Source organism: Phocoena phocoena, chromosome 1, assembly GCF_963924675.1.
Source record: "Phocoena phocoena chromosome 1, mPhoPho1.1, whole genome shotgun sequence".
Classification (NCBI taxonomy): domain Eukaryota; kingdom Metazoa; phylum Chordata; class Mammalia; order Artiodactyla; family Phocoenidae; genus Phocoena; species Phocoena phocoena.
Window position 1 is genome coordinate 84,341,323 of NC_089219.1, and position 16,251 is coordinate 84,357,573.

A 16,251-nucleotide genomic window follows, 5' to 3' on the forward strand; every position below is an offset into this window, starting at 1 on the left:
GAGTCCACAGTACTTGGAAGTTAGGAGACCACTACAGTACAGAATTTCTCAGAAATTCTCATAATTAATATCAAATAAATTCTGGAAATCCTGCATATTATACAACACTGGAGAGTCACTATGACAGTATAATCTAGGCCTTGAAAAGTGTTGCAGTGAAAAAAAAAAATTCCTCCCTTAATTTTGTTTAATAAAAAATTTCCTAAAATATTTTGATCACAGGGCCTCTTTCCCTTGCCTCTTCTTGCAGAATATCTCCCAGAAGTTACTTTCTTGGAGCAAACTCAGAGAATCAGCTGATATAGCCCCATGGCTCTGGGAAGGGACATGGGACTCTGTGGTTGGGGACAGGAATTCTCTATTCCGATGCTCTGAAAACTGAAGAAGCAGTTTGCTGGATCCTTGGCGTAGCTCTTCGGAGAGAACTATGGTTAATTCCACTGCAGGGCCGAGGCTTCGATTGGGGCACTAAGATCCCACATGCTGTGCAGCACGGCCAAAACGAAAACGAAAACAAACAAACAAAAAACTGTTGAAGGCCCTTGTGAGCAGCCCAGGCTACAGCAGCCCTGGGTCCCATCACCCAGGAGGGACATGGTCAGCAGACTTAGCCCTTTCTTGGCTTAGTTCCTTCTTTCTTGGTTGAGATGTCCTTTTCTATTAAACCAAGAGTTAAACCAATATTTAACTGGTTCTTCAGCAGTCTGACTCAGGTGGGTGAGTTATCTCAGGGGACATGGCATCCCTCTGGTTTGGGGATTGCAGTGGGATTTTTGTTCTGAGGGTGAGGAAGAGTTTTGAGTTACCTCTCATGAATATTTGCAACCTTCCTGTGAAACTACCGGGGAACTTGAAATTATTTGAATGAATGCCTTGTTTTGCTTTAATAGGTGAAAATGGAGTTAACACCTAAATGCCTTTGTTAGTGTCACATGCTAAGTTGATGACCAAAGTGGAAGTGGACCTTCACATTATTAACTTGGGGGGCACTGTCTGCCAGACTGTGCTAGCTAGCATGGAACCAAAGACCTTGATTTACAGTAATTGCACATTTCTAGACTTTTGTGTTTAAAATGTAGGAAAGTAATGATGCATTAACTTTGCATTACACAGTTAATCTTCTTGTTACTTTTGTGTGTGTGCATGTGTGTGAGGGTTTTCTTTTTTTTTTTCTTTTTTTTGAGCGAAAAAAGAAATCTGCATGTGTGTAATATGCTTGATTTGGGGGTTTCACACTGAGTGCATTCATTTGAATGACTCCATAATTACTCTGTCTATTAAGTGCTTTGAAGTTGTTATTTTAATATCGAACATCCATGACATCTTCCAGGCAACAATCGGAAATTATTTACTGTCATATATCAAAGTATTCTGAAGGTATTAACATATTCTCCCCTCTCAGTGTTTAGGAAGATAAAGGAGTATCCCCATCGTGCTGTTGCTTATTTTCTTATGTATAGGGGAGCAAGCCCCAGGTAAAGGAAACAACTTGCCCAAGGGGCTCAGGGAGGGGACTGGCCAGTGCTTTGTAAGACCCAGGATGGAGTACCCTCTGTGATAGAACATGCCACATGAGAGTTCTCTGGCTTGTTGTACCTAAAAGGCTGTAACTTGGAGGAGGCCGGGGAAGACAGGGTAGAGAATTATCCAGAGACTCCCACCAACCTGCTGGAGTTTGGGTGGCTTCAGGCTGAACTGAAACCCCTCTATCCCCTGCATGAACAACAGCATGTCTGGTCACCCTTCGAAAAAGAATGTAATGTTTGGGGGAGAGGAGGTTTTAGCCAGGATTGCCTTCAGAGTGTTGTGGAGCAGGGGAAGTTGCTCTGATGAGGTAAGATCTCCCACCCAAGGGGCAGACTATATTCCACCCAAGAGCTATAGTCTTTAAATTTGAATCCAGCTTCTCTCGAGCTCTCTGACTTGGATACTCAAGAAATGCAGACTGCCTGGAGAGATAGCATATTAAGCTGTTAGTATTTACACCTTAGAGGCAGTAGATTTATAACTTTCTTTTTATTCCCTGATGAGAGGGGCCTTTCAGACAGCACAGGGGGGTTGAATTGATGCTTGCAGTGGCGGTGTTGAAAATGGAGGAAGCATTTAGTCCCACCCCTGTTTTGGGCCTGGGAGTAGGACTGCGGGTGGAATAGGTTGATTGGTTATGTGCACTGATGGTGAAGTTGGGTACTGGGACCCTGAGGTCTGCAACATGAGCTCGGGAGGTGTAAGGTGAGAGAAAGAACAAGAGCTAGGACGCTGTCCAGGCTGGGTCCTCTGAGAAGCATATGCCAGGCTGGATTAGACAAACTAGAGATTTATTAGAGGAAACGCCTGTGAGAGAACACAAGGAGGGAGCTGTGAGAGCTGTGAGATCACAATGCAGGTCTGACCCGAGTGAATGAGAGAAAGAAGGAAGGAAAGTTGGGTGGAAGAGTTTTAGGTTGATAAGGAGCTGGGGTGCCTGTCAGTCCCCTATGTTCCAGGAATGGCCCCATCTTAGTGTCCCTGCTGTGGTACGTCCTTGTATGGGGGAGTAGGCGGTAGGGAGTGTGGCCTCTGTGTGAATGTGGTGATGAAGTTCAGAGAGGCTATTGGGGCTGTCGCTCAGGCATGCACCTTGTCAGCAGAGATCTGAGGGGTGCATGGTCAGGCCATTGTGATTCCTATAGTCAGTGGAGCCCACTTGGAGCTCTTTCTGGGTGTGGGCCACATGGTGGGGAGTGGAGCTGCTAGGGTTACAGTGATGTCTGGAGTAGCCAAAGGAGGATGAAGGGAAAAACACAGATCTCTGAAGATGTACACATTCTACCACATAGAATTAGGGTTAGTGTGGGCTTGGTGGAAAGAACGTCAGTGCTTTACTACTGATCCGGTTTTTAGCTCTGCTGTTTACTGGCTGCTTGGCCTTGAGAAAAATACTTTGGATCTCTGAACCTCAATTTTCCTATCCGTAAAATGGGGGTGATAACACTGATCTTGCAGGATGCTGTGAGGGCAAAATGAGATGATGTCTTGTACTGTGCCTGCCACAGAGCAGATATTCCATAAGGGGAAACGGTTTGTGATTCTGTTTTAGGGTTGACTAGATTTTTTGTTTGTTCAATACCTTGGGTTTTAAAATGTGCTTACATATGCTTCTGAAGTAACAAAAGCATGCTCTTAGACACATCAGTTGTCATATTTTAGAAGTTGACTCCCAATATGACAACATTTGTGTGGTCGGGCCTGGCTGAGAACTCTAATATATGATCAAATTTGTTTTCTATTTCAGCATGCCTTAAGGATGATTTAGTTTGGGACCACATGGAAATTTAGCAGAAGCTATTCTACTTGGTGTCTACTTTTTTCGGACACGTTCATGATGTCTTTCAACATGTCAGAATGACCAAGTCGTCCTTGGTAAGAGGAGTGGCGTGGAGTGGCAAAAGAGCAGGAATCAAAAGGTAATGACAAGTCATTTGTGTAAAATGCTTCACAGTTTGAAATGTACCTTAGCAAAATTTGGGCTTCAGGGTATATATTTCCACAATTTGCTTAGGAGGAAGCTAAAAAAGGTGATAATATGGAATACCACCTAACATGGTTTTAAGCAAATATGAAGCTCTTTTAAAGAGCTATTTCTTGGGAAATAAGGATAAGGCTATGCTAATCATTTACCGTCAACTTCATTCCTTGCCCTTCCAAACCCTGACCTACATTTCCCAGGCTCCTATGCCTTTTAGCTTGAGAAGAGGTTTGGCCAATGGGAGACACAAGCAGAAGACTGGAGGGCAGGGAGAGAGAGAAGCCAGTACTTTTCCCCTTTCTGCTTTGGGCAGCTTCTCTGGTGGCAACTGGGTCTCCTCCGTGGCTCGGCTTCCCACTCAGCACACCCACCGTGGTTCTACCTTCTGCCATGTAGTCCTGTCTGTTCCCTTCAAATTAGAGGTGGTAGCAGCTTCCTGTTGTGGCTTATCTCCGAATTGCCTCTCTAGCCCTCTCTGACTCCTCATCTTTTCCATCGTCTTCCATGTAATCAATTCCCTGTATTATATGTCCTTCCATTGAAATACGTAGAGTAGTTTCTTCTTTCTAATTGGATCTTGGCTGATGCAGTACCTCGTGTTTATTAAGTTATTAGCATGTACCAGACATTGATCTCAATTTTTAAAATTTTACTTCACTTAGTCCTTACAACTCATTCAACTCTGAGTAGGTATTAGGATCATTTGCCGCAATTTAAAGATGAGAAATGAGAAATCTGAAGCACTGAGGCATGAAGCAACCAGTTCAAGGTCAAATAACCAGTGTGGAGCTGTCCCGGGTTTAAACCCAGGTAGGCGCTCAGGTTGGCCGTTTCACCACACCGCTTCTTTGCTGCAGCCTCAGGGTGCTGCTCCCCACCTGCCACTCCAGGGCTTTGACCTGCCCTCTAGAGGTGACACAGACACACATAGAACTGTCTGTTTCCTGCCTCGGTTTTAACTTAATTTTTCATTTCGATTAAAAAAGTAATCTGAACTCATGGCAGAGATTTCAGAGAGAATAGAAAACAGAAGTAGAAAAAAAATCACACATAATAATACCTTCATCTAGGAATCATTATTAATATCTGGGTATTTTTTCTTTCAGTCTTTTTTCTCATGGGGAAAAATACCTTTGAAACTGTTTTTGCATAATTTAATTTTAAAGGAGAAAGCTATGATTACAAGCATCTGAAAAGAGAAATTAATATATAATAGAAATGTTGTGTTCTATTGACTACATTGTCCTGAAAGTTTGCTCAAATGAGTCACTGTAGATACCTGATCAGGTAGACCTGTGGTTAAAGAGGAAGTATAAAATCAGCAGAACACAAGCTCTGTGCATACCCCTGAAATGTGTCTACTGAATCTTATTCAGTGTGTGTCAGACTCCTTACATTTCGGTTTTCCCAGAAGATGACTTTGGGATGAAATATTGGCGCTCTTTCAACTGGAACAAAACATTCTCTATTTGTTGTACCAATAATGCTTCAACTTCTTGCATTTTACTAGTGTTCTCCACTTGAGTTCTCCCTATCCACCTAAAAGAGCAAAACCCAGCAGTAATTCAACCCCTGGGGTACATTATGAAAGACACGTACAGCAGAGTGGCTGCATGCTAAGGCGCCAGGGGTGTGATCCTGACTTTTATTCCCCAGGCTCTCTGCTGCTCTGTCGCATGGAGGGTGGCTCGCTCCACCTTTTACTGTGCTTCAGTGTTTCCCGTCAAGGAGAGGCAAGTGGATGATATGTCTGGCAGGTACTTTCATAAAGGCATTTTGGGAATGTAGATGATTATAGGAGGAATGCTGCGTGACGCTTGCTGTGCCCTGTTTCAGCTTGGGCTCAAGTTCTAAGAGTCCTGATGATGAACTGTGACTTAGAGGCAGTGATTTGGGATGCTTTTGTGAGTTTAAAGGTTTAACTTGGGATTCTCCCTAAATTACACGTTTGTACCCATTCATCAGTCTTGAAAACTTCCTTGGAGCTGTCATTGTACATGGGTAGATTTTCTTTCTCTCCTGCGGTTTTTAGCTTCCTCTGTGATTGTTCTGACTCTCTTACCACACTCTCCAAGGACTGGCCCAACAGTTACTTTGGTGTAGGGTATAAGAAAAAAAGGTGATAAAAGGCAACCAGCGGCACTGGCTGGATGGGGTATGGAATGGATTCTCATCAGTAACACAGTGAAACGGTAGAGCTGGTTGGTCTTCCATCAGAAGGAGGGGAAGAGGAAGATGAAGGGGAGCAGGGCACAGAGGCATCATAGAAACCTTCAGGTGAGAGTCAGTCCTTTGACCTGGAGCTAACTAAGAGAGACTGATAAAGATTGTGGTACGTTTTTTTCAAGGAGGCTGCTTAATTGAAACGATGAGGTGTGGGCTGGAACCGGCTGCAGTCTCTTTTTGGCAAATAAGATCCTAAGAGGAACCATAATTAAGCCTGGGATCAAGGAATTGGAAGAAGAAAAGGTCTTGATTCCAGCTTCTTACTGTGTTAGCTCATTACAACCTCTGGCACCAATTAAGATTTCTGGAGGGAATATGTATACAAATGAAGCGATTTTATCATTTTCTGGAACAGTGGAGGAGAAAAACAACATGCTACTTTGTAACCCTAACATCATAGATCATCAAACGAGAACATTTCTCAGGATGGTCCATATGAATGTTTGTAACATTTTCTTGAAACCCCCATTTTTCCTGTTTTCCTCGAGTTTTTTCATAATTTCATGTTCAATTTTGTGTATCTGTATCTTTTCTGCCTGTTTGTAGATTTTTCCATAGATAATTATTCCCTGGCAATTGTGTTATGGATTGACGTTATCATGTCCAGTGTAATGAACACCCCTTGTTTGGGAGACCAAGAATGCCCTTTCCTCCATCCCCTTCCCTAGGAAGCATTATGCCTCTTGTGATAGAGATTGTATACGTCCACTGAAACATGTTCCCTGTTCCTCCTGGGCGCCCTGTGGTCATCTGACCAGAACTGTGTATGAGTGAGAAAGAAACTTTTATCATGTTAAACCACAGAGGTTTAGGGGCTTATCAATTTCCAGTAGTTAGTATTACCCTAACTTAAACACCTTTTATTTTGGGACCAGCTTTTCTCCTCCGTTCATGTAGGCAAAGCCATGTTCTTAAAGCCCACAGCTCATCCAGATCCCCAGATACACTTTATTGATTCAAGGGTGGCCACCTGACTCAAACTGAGCCAGCTGGTGTCCTATCCCTGCATTTTAAAACTCAAACCAAGAAAGTCACTCAGGTCTGCTCCAGCAGTAGAAGATGTAGCTGTTAAACTCAGGAACCATTGGGAGTAAAGGTGAGAGAAAACCAAGACTGAGAAAGTCAGAGAGAAGGGGAGAAGGAGAGAGGGGAGAGGGGGAGATGGAGAGAAAGATCTGAGTCTCTGAGTCCTCTTGACATTTTACCTATCTTATATCTCTGCCCTTTCCATGTTTTAGATGCGACATTCTCTAACATCTTTCCAAGAAATTCTCATTTTTTTCCTTAAGCTAGTTTGAGCTGATTTCTACAATTTGTAACTAAAAGAGTAGTAGATAATACATGTCATAGGAGGTTATTTACTGAATTGTAATAAAATGTTGAAGCCCATCGTAATAGATGCCCAAAAAAAGCAATCTCCAGTAACTATTTAAATACCTAATATGACAGTCAAGGAAATACAGAAGCAAGAAAATAAAAAGAGCAGGTTTTGACATTTAAAAGCTTGCAAACTAGTTTGGGAATTAAGTACACACTGTATAAACCTATGGCAGACTCCATGGTACAGATAAGTAGAAAAAGACTACATGAAATTGTTAAATATTTGGTGTAGAGAATACTGACAAAAATAACTACCTTGAGTAGGGAGAGAGGTCCTGAGAGAGTCATTGGGAAATGCTTGAGCAGAAAGCCTTGACTGGAGTATTTCTTTGTTTCCCCCCACCTGAGACACCAATCAGTTGATAATGTTTTTAAATAATGGGGGGAAATTTTAGTAAAATTTAAAAAAGGTTGAAAGTATAAAAATATTTTAAAATGATTTAACACCAGACAACAATTTATAGAGCCATGTTTAGGAATACTAATTAGCCAGCAAGAAACCAGACTTCTTTTGCAGCATTCTCTTCCTTGTTCTTTAAGCTTCCAGAATACTGAGCTACTGAGAGTTTCCCATTCTAGACACAATTGATTTGCCTACTTCCTCTGTTTGGAGGTGCCTTCTACCCTTAGTTGCTGCTGCAGAAGTAGACTTCAGTAGCCACACCCATAGTGGAATACACCAGCCACAGCTGATTGGAACAGGGGTGATCACCTGACCCAAGCTGAACCAATCAGATTACTTTTCTATATACAATTTGACAATACAGTGAGGTGTTGAAGATTTAAGGCCTGTGGAATTAAGGCTAATGCTTCCAGGTAGCCCAACCCATGGGCTCATATTGTCACAATTATGAGAATAGGCATAAAACAGCAGGCAGAGGGAGCTGATTACGAGAGAGGAGAATGGGGCAGATATTTGGGTTGGAGATGAGAGTTAGTGTGGCACTAGTTTCTGGCATTACTGCCTGAAATTGGTTTCTGTACTATTCCCTTAAATACTACTAATAAGCTTCCTTTTCACTAGAGTTTCTTAGAGTTGGGGTCTGCTACATATCGAGAAACAATTCCCGATCAGGATGTCAACAGACTTGCTTCCTTCCTGGGCCCATGTTTCTCCTGAGGGCAGTGCACGGGGTGTTCCCATCCTCTGAAAACCTAGCTCAGCAGCCATGCCCTGCTCAGGAGGGTTTTTAGCTGTTATTGAAGAGTGTATAGGTGATGGTGAGAAGGACAGGGACTTTCAGGAGCCCAGTGACAGAGAAGGGTTGGGCATAGGGATAGGCAGTGAGGACACGGATCAAAGCAGAGATCTTGCTGTGTTGGAGCATACAGGGAAGAACAACCTTCAAGTATTTGTGTGGGCAGAGATTTGTGACATTGGAGCCATTTTGTCTGAAGGCAGAGGGCTCACAACATGCTGGATACCACAGAGAGGTCATCGTAAATCATCCCAGGCAAGAGACAAGCTGTTAACTATTCTAGGGATCAGTAATAACCCATTTCTATAGCACTGGCAAGATTCAGCTCTGGACAGGGGACCACCCCGATGCACCTCAGATGTTTCTACTAGAATTCAAATAAATCACATTTGAAGACACTATACTGCTTCACATCAGGGGTGAGAAGTGTATGTGCAAAACAGTGTAAGCTCTGAGGGGCCGGGAGGAGAGCATTGCTGAGGAGGGTGGTAATGAGGAGTCTTCCTGCTGAGAAGCACCAGAACGTGGTTATTGATTGGAGGTGAAGGCAGTGAATATAAAGTTGGGGGATTTTGCAGTTTAATCCGACATCTATCATTCCTGGAAGGATGAACAATTCAAAGTAAAACCTCATCCATGTTGATGTGTAAGAAGAGCTGTGGGTTAGGAAAAATGGGGCCCAGGAGGTCAGGACAAGGAGAGCTAAGACAGAGTAAAGGTCCTTCTCATAGCTTTTCATAACATGTGGATCAACCACATTGCCCTGTTGAAAGAATTAAGACAACGATACACGGAAAGCAGCTAATATAATGCCAGGCTCAAAATGGAGATTCAAAAAACTATTAGTTCTCTTCTCTTTTCAACAAGCATGGGAAGCTTTGAAAATGGACTCCTGACTCCTAGAGAGGAAAAATGCGTTGGAAAACCACAGATGTGTTGTTCTGGTGTGCAGAGAAGTTGAATTTTTTTTCTTTTTTTAAGGTAGAGAGCAAAGACAGAGTGGCTGCATTATTTTTTCCCCTCAGCTTTTCCAGTGGGGCGGAGAGACTAGCCAGACCTAGGCTCTCCTCATCCTCCTCTACCCCCATGATTTTCGGCAGTGTTGCCAGCCAGCCCCGCAGTCTGAATCCACCTGCCAGGGTGTCCAGGCTCTGGAAAGCACAGCTGGTCTCAGGCCCTGTCTCAGGTAAGTAATGGGCACTTTGGGTTGCAATTTCTATTCCTGAATAGGCCTCCTATCTCAGAGTCATGCTTCAACAAACACTCAATTAAAAGGAAAAAACCTCTGGGTGATGGAAGGCACCCTATTACTGAGAAGCAGGGGATGTTTACTGAAGAAAGCGACTTCTCCCTAGTTACTAGTAGCCTAGCGAAGATTTATGAGCCAGTTTGTCCCACAACGATCAAACCTGAAATGTGAAGTTTAAACCGGTGCATTCTTTTAATCAGCAAAACAAACTAGGTCATGAGAGTTGCTTAGAATTAGGAATTAGGCAAAGCAATAGAGTGTTAAGGCCACGGCTAAGAAGGAGCTAGGCTTGGGGTGGTTCTGTTAGCAAAATACACTAATTTTAGCACCAGACACCTGCAGATGAGAAGTCAATATTATCTTTTATTAAATGCCACTCACAGCTCATGACCATGATCTAAAAAAATACATTTTCTCTTTGGAATGCAGAAGTAATCAGAATTTATTCACATGGGCTGACTCTGAGAATTTTGACATCAAAGGGCAACCCTGTCTGATTGATACCACTCAAATGGCAATATTGTTTGAAGAAGTGTAGTTAGAGAGATGGCAATTTAAAGGCTGTAAAAGGTTACGGGCAAAGTGAGTGTAACATTCCATACTAATTTCTGACACGCGATACTACATGGTACTGAATTGCTGGTAACTTGCCAGTTTGGTTTTCCAGAGATTGAGTATCTGAAAGGAAAGGGAGGAGGGAATGTGGTTTGCAGGTGCGTTAGAAACACCACAGCCAACTATTTTTTCCCCCTGGAGGACTCCTTGTGGTAAATGAGAGCTTTGGTATCGAAGACTCTGGAATGTTAACAAACCACAGTCATTTTTCCACATATGTTACTTTGAAAAACAGCCCCCAACAGGATTTTGTGAATAGGGATGTTAAAGCGATCCTCTATCCTCAGCCCCACAGAGGCTCTCCAGGCTGTTACTGGTCACTGTGCATGTTTCACATGCAAGATATTGAATGAGCAAGATACTGCTCTTCACTGCTCTGTCTCAAGAAATCCATCATTGCCTGTGGCCTTAAGGGTTAAGAAATCACAAAAATGGAGGGGTGGGGTGATTAAAACTTGTTCAGTAGCTTAAAAATTTTCAACATGTTTTCTCCTTGGCTCAAACCAGAACAAGGTAATGCCTGGTAAGCGACCCACCTGTGACTGTGCTAAGACTAAGGGCCCAGCCACCATGCCCTTGAAGCAAGCAGGTCACACAGCAGGGCCGTTCCTGGGGTGCAGCCTGGGAGACTAAGGGGAAGAGTCACAGAGGAGCTGAACGCAGCACAGCCTTCAGTGAGCAAGAGGCATAGGTAGCCACGGTGAAATTGCCAACTGAAAACAGTCTTCTCAGAAGGCCTTGATTTGGGGGCACAGCTGGCAGGTTAATGCAGGAATGGAGAATCCATCCTTCTCCCTCCTTTCTCTCTCTTCTCTTCCACTGATCTTTTTGGATCACCACACTGATCCAAGGTGCTGGGTTCCAGGGATAAAATGGGGAACAACAGACAACCAGTTTTTGTCCTTCGGGCCTTATAGGCTAGTAGGAAAGAGAGATAAACCTAAGTAAACGCACACAAATAAAATCATTCTAAGTTGTGATAATGTGCTATGAGAAAAACAATCAAAGTTCTGAGTTAGGGGATAAAATGATGGTAAACTACTTTTCATAGGGTGGGCATTATATGCTTTTGAAGAGATTGGCATGCAAATAGAGACCTTCCGTGTTAAGGGGAAGGGAGGACTGCAAAGTTTTCACGGGGAAACAAGATTGGTGAAGTGCTGAAAGAAAGCAGTGCGGTTACAGGCACTGGAATAATAAAACAAAATGGAACAAAGCTTTGCGTGGTGACATGTTTTCTAGACTTATCTTGGTGATCAGTCATTTCGTAATGAATTTCAGTGTTGAATCACTGTGGTGTTCATCTGAAGCCAATAATGTTGTACATCAACTATACTTCAATTAAAAAAAGAAGAAACAGGGCTTCCCTGGTGGCGCAGTGGTTGAGAGTCCGCCTGCCGATGCAGGGGACACGGGTTCGTGCCCCGGTCCGGGAAGATCCCACATGCCGCGGAGCGGCTGGGCCCGTGAGCCATGGCCTCTGAGCCTGTGCGTCCGGAGCCTGTGCTCCGCAACGGGAGAGGCCGCAACAGTGAGAGGCCCGCGTACCGCAAAAAAAAAAAAAAAAAGAAGGAACAAAAAGAAAAGGAAATCCAGGCATGGTTCCCTCTTGGTCAGTCACTTCTGTCATCATGGTATCTTTCAGGCCTCGTAGGCTTCCTTTGGAAAAAAACCCTTTTAAGGAATCTGACTTCTATAAATTGCAAGTGACAGAAAACCAACCCACCTATTGTGGTCAGGAAAGGGGACTACTGAACTGTGAGCCAGGCAGGGTGCAGCTGACCCCATGGTGGCTGGAACCTGGGAGTGAGGGTCACTGAGGCTCACTTTCTTCTTCTGTCATGTGGATCTCCTTCATTTTCCTCAGGCAGTCAGGCTTTTCCCACAGATGACCTGGGACAGGGTTTCTAACAGTGGCGTGGTATGCATCTTCCCAAATTTTCCACCAGAGAGTAAGGAAGGGGATCTTTCCTTAGTTCTAGTTTGACTCATCCTAGGTGGTGAAGGCTTTGCTTTCCTTGGCTCAGGTCACATTCCTGCCTAAGGTGACAGGGTCCTTGGGAGGCAGAGTGGGAGAAAGGACAGATCCCCTACAAATGTGAGACGTGTGTAAGAAAGGTAATCTGGGTGTGCAAGTGTGCAAGTATCTAAGTGTATTTCAAGAATATGTGAGTGTGTGTGGGAGTGTGAGTGTGTGGGAGTGTTTATGTGTATATATATAGATGTGGTTGAGAGTATGTGTAGTGAGTCTGTGTGTGAATATGTGTGTGTATGTGTGATTGTGTATATGCATGGGAATACATGTATGTATGAATTTGTAAGTGTGTACATGTGAGTGTTATGGGTGGAAATGTGTCCCCCCTCAAATTCATATTTTGAAGTCCTAACCCCCAGTACCTCAGAATATGACCTTATTTGGAGATAGGGTCTTTACAGAGGTAATCAAGTTAAAATGAGGTCATCAGGGTAAACCCCCATCAAATATGACTGGTGTCCTTATCAAAAGGGAAAATTTTGACAGACACACTCATAGAAGGGAGACCATGTGAAGAGACACAGGAAGAAGCTGGCCATCTACAAACTAAGGAGAGAGGCCTAGAGCAGATCCTTCCCTCACAGACCTCAGAAAGAAACAACCCTGCAACACCTTGATTTCAGAGTTCTAGCTTCCAGAACTGTGAGACAATGCCACCCCATCTGTGGTACTCTGTTATGGCAGCCCTAGGCAACTAATACAGTGTGTGTGTGACTGTGGGCATCTGAGTGTCAGTGTGTGTAACTAGGGAGGTGGCCCTAGTTACAAATCAAAAGGCGTCCACGGTGCCTCTTCCTTTTCTTTGCTTATTCAGTCCCACTTACATTTCAAGGCCCATCACAAATCCCCCCTCTCCTTGGCATCTTTCACAGGTTCTCGGTACTCCAGGAACAATTCATGCTGCCGCCAATTCATCGGGTGATTCACAGTAACCTGAGGCAAAGAACTTTCCTCATTTATCTTTGAATTCCCGATGTGTGTCATACAGCCTAGCACTTAGTTGGTACTCAGATAATACTCATTTTGTTTACTTAACCTCCCATTTGAAATTTTTACTATAAAGTAAAATAAATATAGAGAAGTATGCAAAGCAAGACTTTATAACCCAATGTCTTATCACAGAGTGAACATTGTATAAACTGTGCAGAGCAAAAAGACAGTATTCCCAGCATTCAGAAAGCCCCTTACCTTCTGCATGTCTCCTAGTATTTTATCTTCCATTTCCCTCAATTTTTATGGTAATTTTTTATGGTAATCCTTTCATTGATTTTCTTTATAATTTAACTACTTAGCTAGGCTTGCATCCCTAAATATTATAGTTTAGTTTGCATGACCAATAATGATAAAAGTGTTCAACCTCATCACTAATCAAGAAAATGCAAATCAAAAACATGACATCATAACACTAAACACACAGCAAGATGATGAAAATTAATATGACTGGTAGTGGTGACAAGGATGTTAAAAATAGGGAATTGTAAACACTGCTGAGAATATATAAAGGCTTTGGAAATGTTTGGCATTTTCTCAAGGTGAACTTCTGCGGGCCCTATGACCCCACAGTTCCCAGTAGAAGTGTGTGTGCACGTGCACCGATGACATGCACATGAATATTCATAGCAGCACAACCAACTGGTAATAATGACGTGATGGGAAAAATGCATTGTGCTTTGTGTTTGCCACAACCTGATTACTAGTGAAGTTAACCACCTTCTCATGGTTATTGGTCATTGATGGCAGGGGATTCTTTGATTTCTTTTTTTTTAAAATTTTTATTGGAGTAGTTGATTTACAATGTTGTGTTATTTTTAGGTGTACAGCAAAGTGATTCAGTTTTACATATACTTTTATCCACTCTTTTTGTTTAAGATTCTTTTCACATATAGGCCATTACAGAGTACTGAGTAGAGTTCCCTGTGCTATATAGCAGGATCCTATTATCTATTTTAGTAGTATGTTTTTGTCAATCTCAATCTCCCAATTTATCCCTCCTCCCCACTTATCTCCTGGTAACCATAAGTTTGTTTTCTGCAGCTGTGACTCTACTTCTGTTTTGTAAATAAGTTCATTTATACCCCCCCCTTTATTTTCGATTCCACATATAAGCGTATAATATGATATTTGTCTTTCTGTGTCTGACTTACTTCACTCAGTATGACAATCTCTAGGTCCATCCATGTTGCTGCAGATGGCATTATTTTGTTCTTTTTTATGGCTGGGTAATATTCCATTGTATATATGTACCACAATTTCTTTATCCATTTCTCTGTTGATGGACATTTAGGTTGCTTCCATGTCCTGGCTATTGTACATAGTGCTGCAGTGAACATTGGGGTGCATGTATCTTTTTGAATTATGGTTTTCTCTGGGTATATGCCCAGGAGTGAGATTGCTGGGACACTATAAAACTCTTAGAGGAAAACATAGGCAGAACACTCTGACATAAATTGCAGCAAGATCTTTGTTGATCCACCTCCTAGAGTAATGAAAATAAAAACAAAAATAAATGGGATCTAATTAAAAGCTTTTGCACAGCAAAGGAAACCATAAACAAAACAAAAAGATAACCCTCAGAATGTGAGAAAATATTTGCAAACGAAGCAACTGACAAGGGATTAATCTCCAAAATATACAAACAGCTCATGCAGCTCAATTTCCAAAAAAACAGATAATCCAATCAAATAAATGGGCCGAAGATCTAAACAGACATTGTTCCAAAGAAGACATACAGATGGGAAGACATACAGAATGTGAGAAAATATTTGCAAATGAAGCAACTGACAAGGGATTAATCTCCAAAATATACAAACAGCTCATGCAGCTCAATTTCCAAAAAAACAAATAATCCAATCAAAAAAATGGGCCGAAGATCTAAACAGACATTGTTCCAAAGAAGACATACAGATGGAAAGACATACAGACATACACATGAAAAGATGCTCAATACCATTAATTATTATAGAAATGCAAATCAAGGTATCACCTCACACCAGTCAGAATGGCCATCATCAAAAAACCTGCAAACAATAAATGCTGGAGAGGGTGTGGAGAAAAAGGAACCCTCCTACACTGCTGGTGGGACTGTAAATTGGTACAGCCGCTGTGGAGAACAGTACGGAGCTTCCTTAAAAAAGTAAAAATAGAACTAACCTGTGACCCAACAATCTTTGATTGTTTTGCAGTATATCTGCAGAGATTCCTGTTGGACCTCCAAGTGGAGATGTCATGTAGGGAGTTGGATATACGTATATGAAGTTTATGGGAGAAGTTAAGGGACGGAGATATAAATTTGGGGCCATCAACACATAGACAGTATCAAAAGCAATGGAAGGATTAAGATATGAGAGTTGAGAGAGAAGAGGTCTGAGGACTGAGTCTTGGATGGAGTGAAGAATCCAGTAAATGAGATTGGAAGTAACTGTGAGGTAAGAAGAAAACCAGAAACATCTGATATTTCAAGTCCAAGAAAACAAAGTGTTCCAAGAAAGAGGGAGAGAGAAGTTATCAGATGATGCTGAAAAGCCAAATTAGATGATGACTAAGAAAAGACTTAAATTTGGCAGTTCAGAAGGTCTTTAGAGACCCTGAAAGGAGCAGTTTTAGTAACATGCTTAACATTCAGGAGACTTAACCTGAATGGAAGGGGTTCAAGAAAGAATGGGAGTGAAAAACTGGATACAGAGAGCATGGACACTTGAATAGTTTTGTTGTGAATGGGAGCCAAGAAATGGAGAGTTAACAGGAAGAGGAGGAAGATGTGGGGTCAACGGAAGGCTTGTTTTTTTTCAAAAGGAGAATATTACAATTTTGTTCACTGATATGTGTGATCTGGTAGCAAACTCAAAATGCTTATTCAGGAGACAAGATTGTTGCTGTGCCAAAGTCCTTGAGCAGGCAAGGGGAGATTGGTCCACCTCCTAGGAGGAGGGGGTGGCCTCAGAAAGGACAGCTCAGTCACCATGATAGGAGGACAGCCAAAGTGTGGGCACAGCAGCAGATAGGATGCCAGATTTGGTTGCAGGATGAGAAAGTTCTCTTC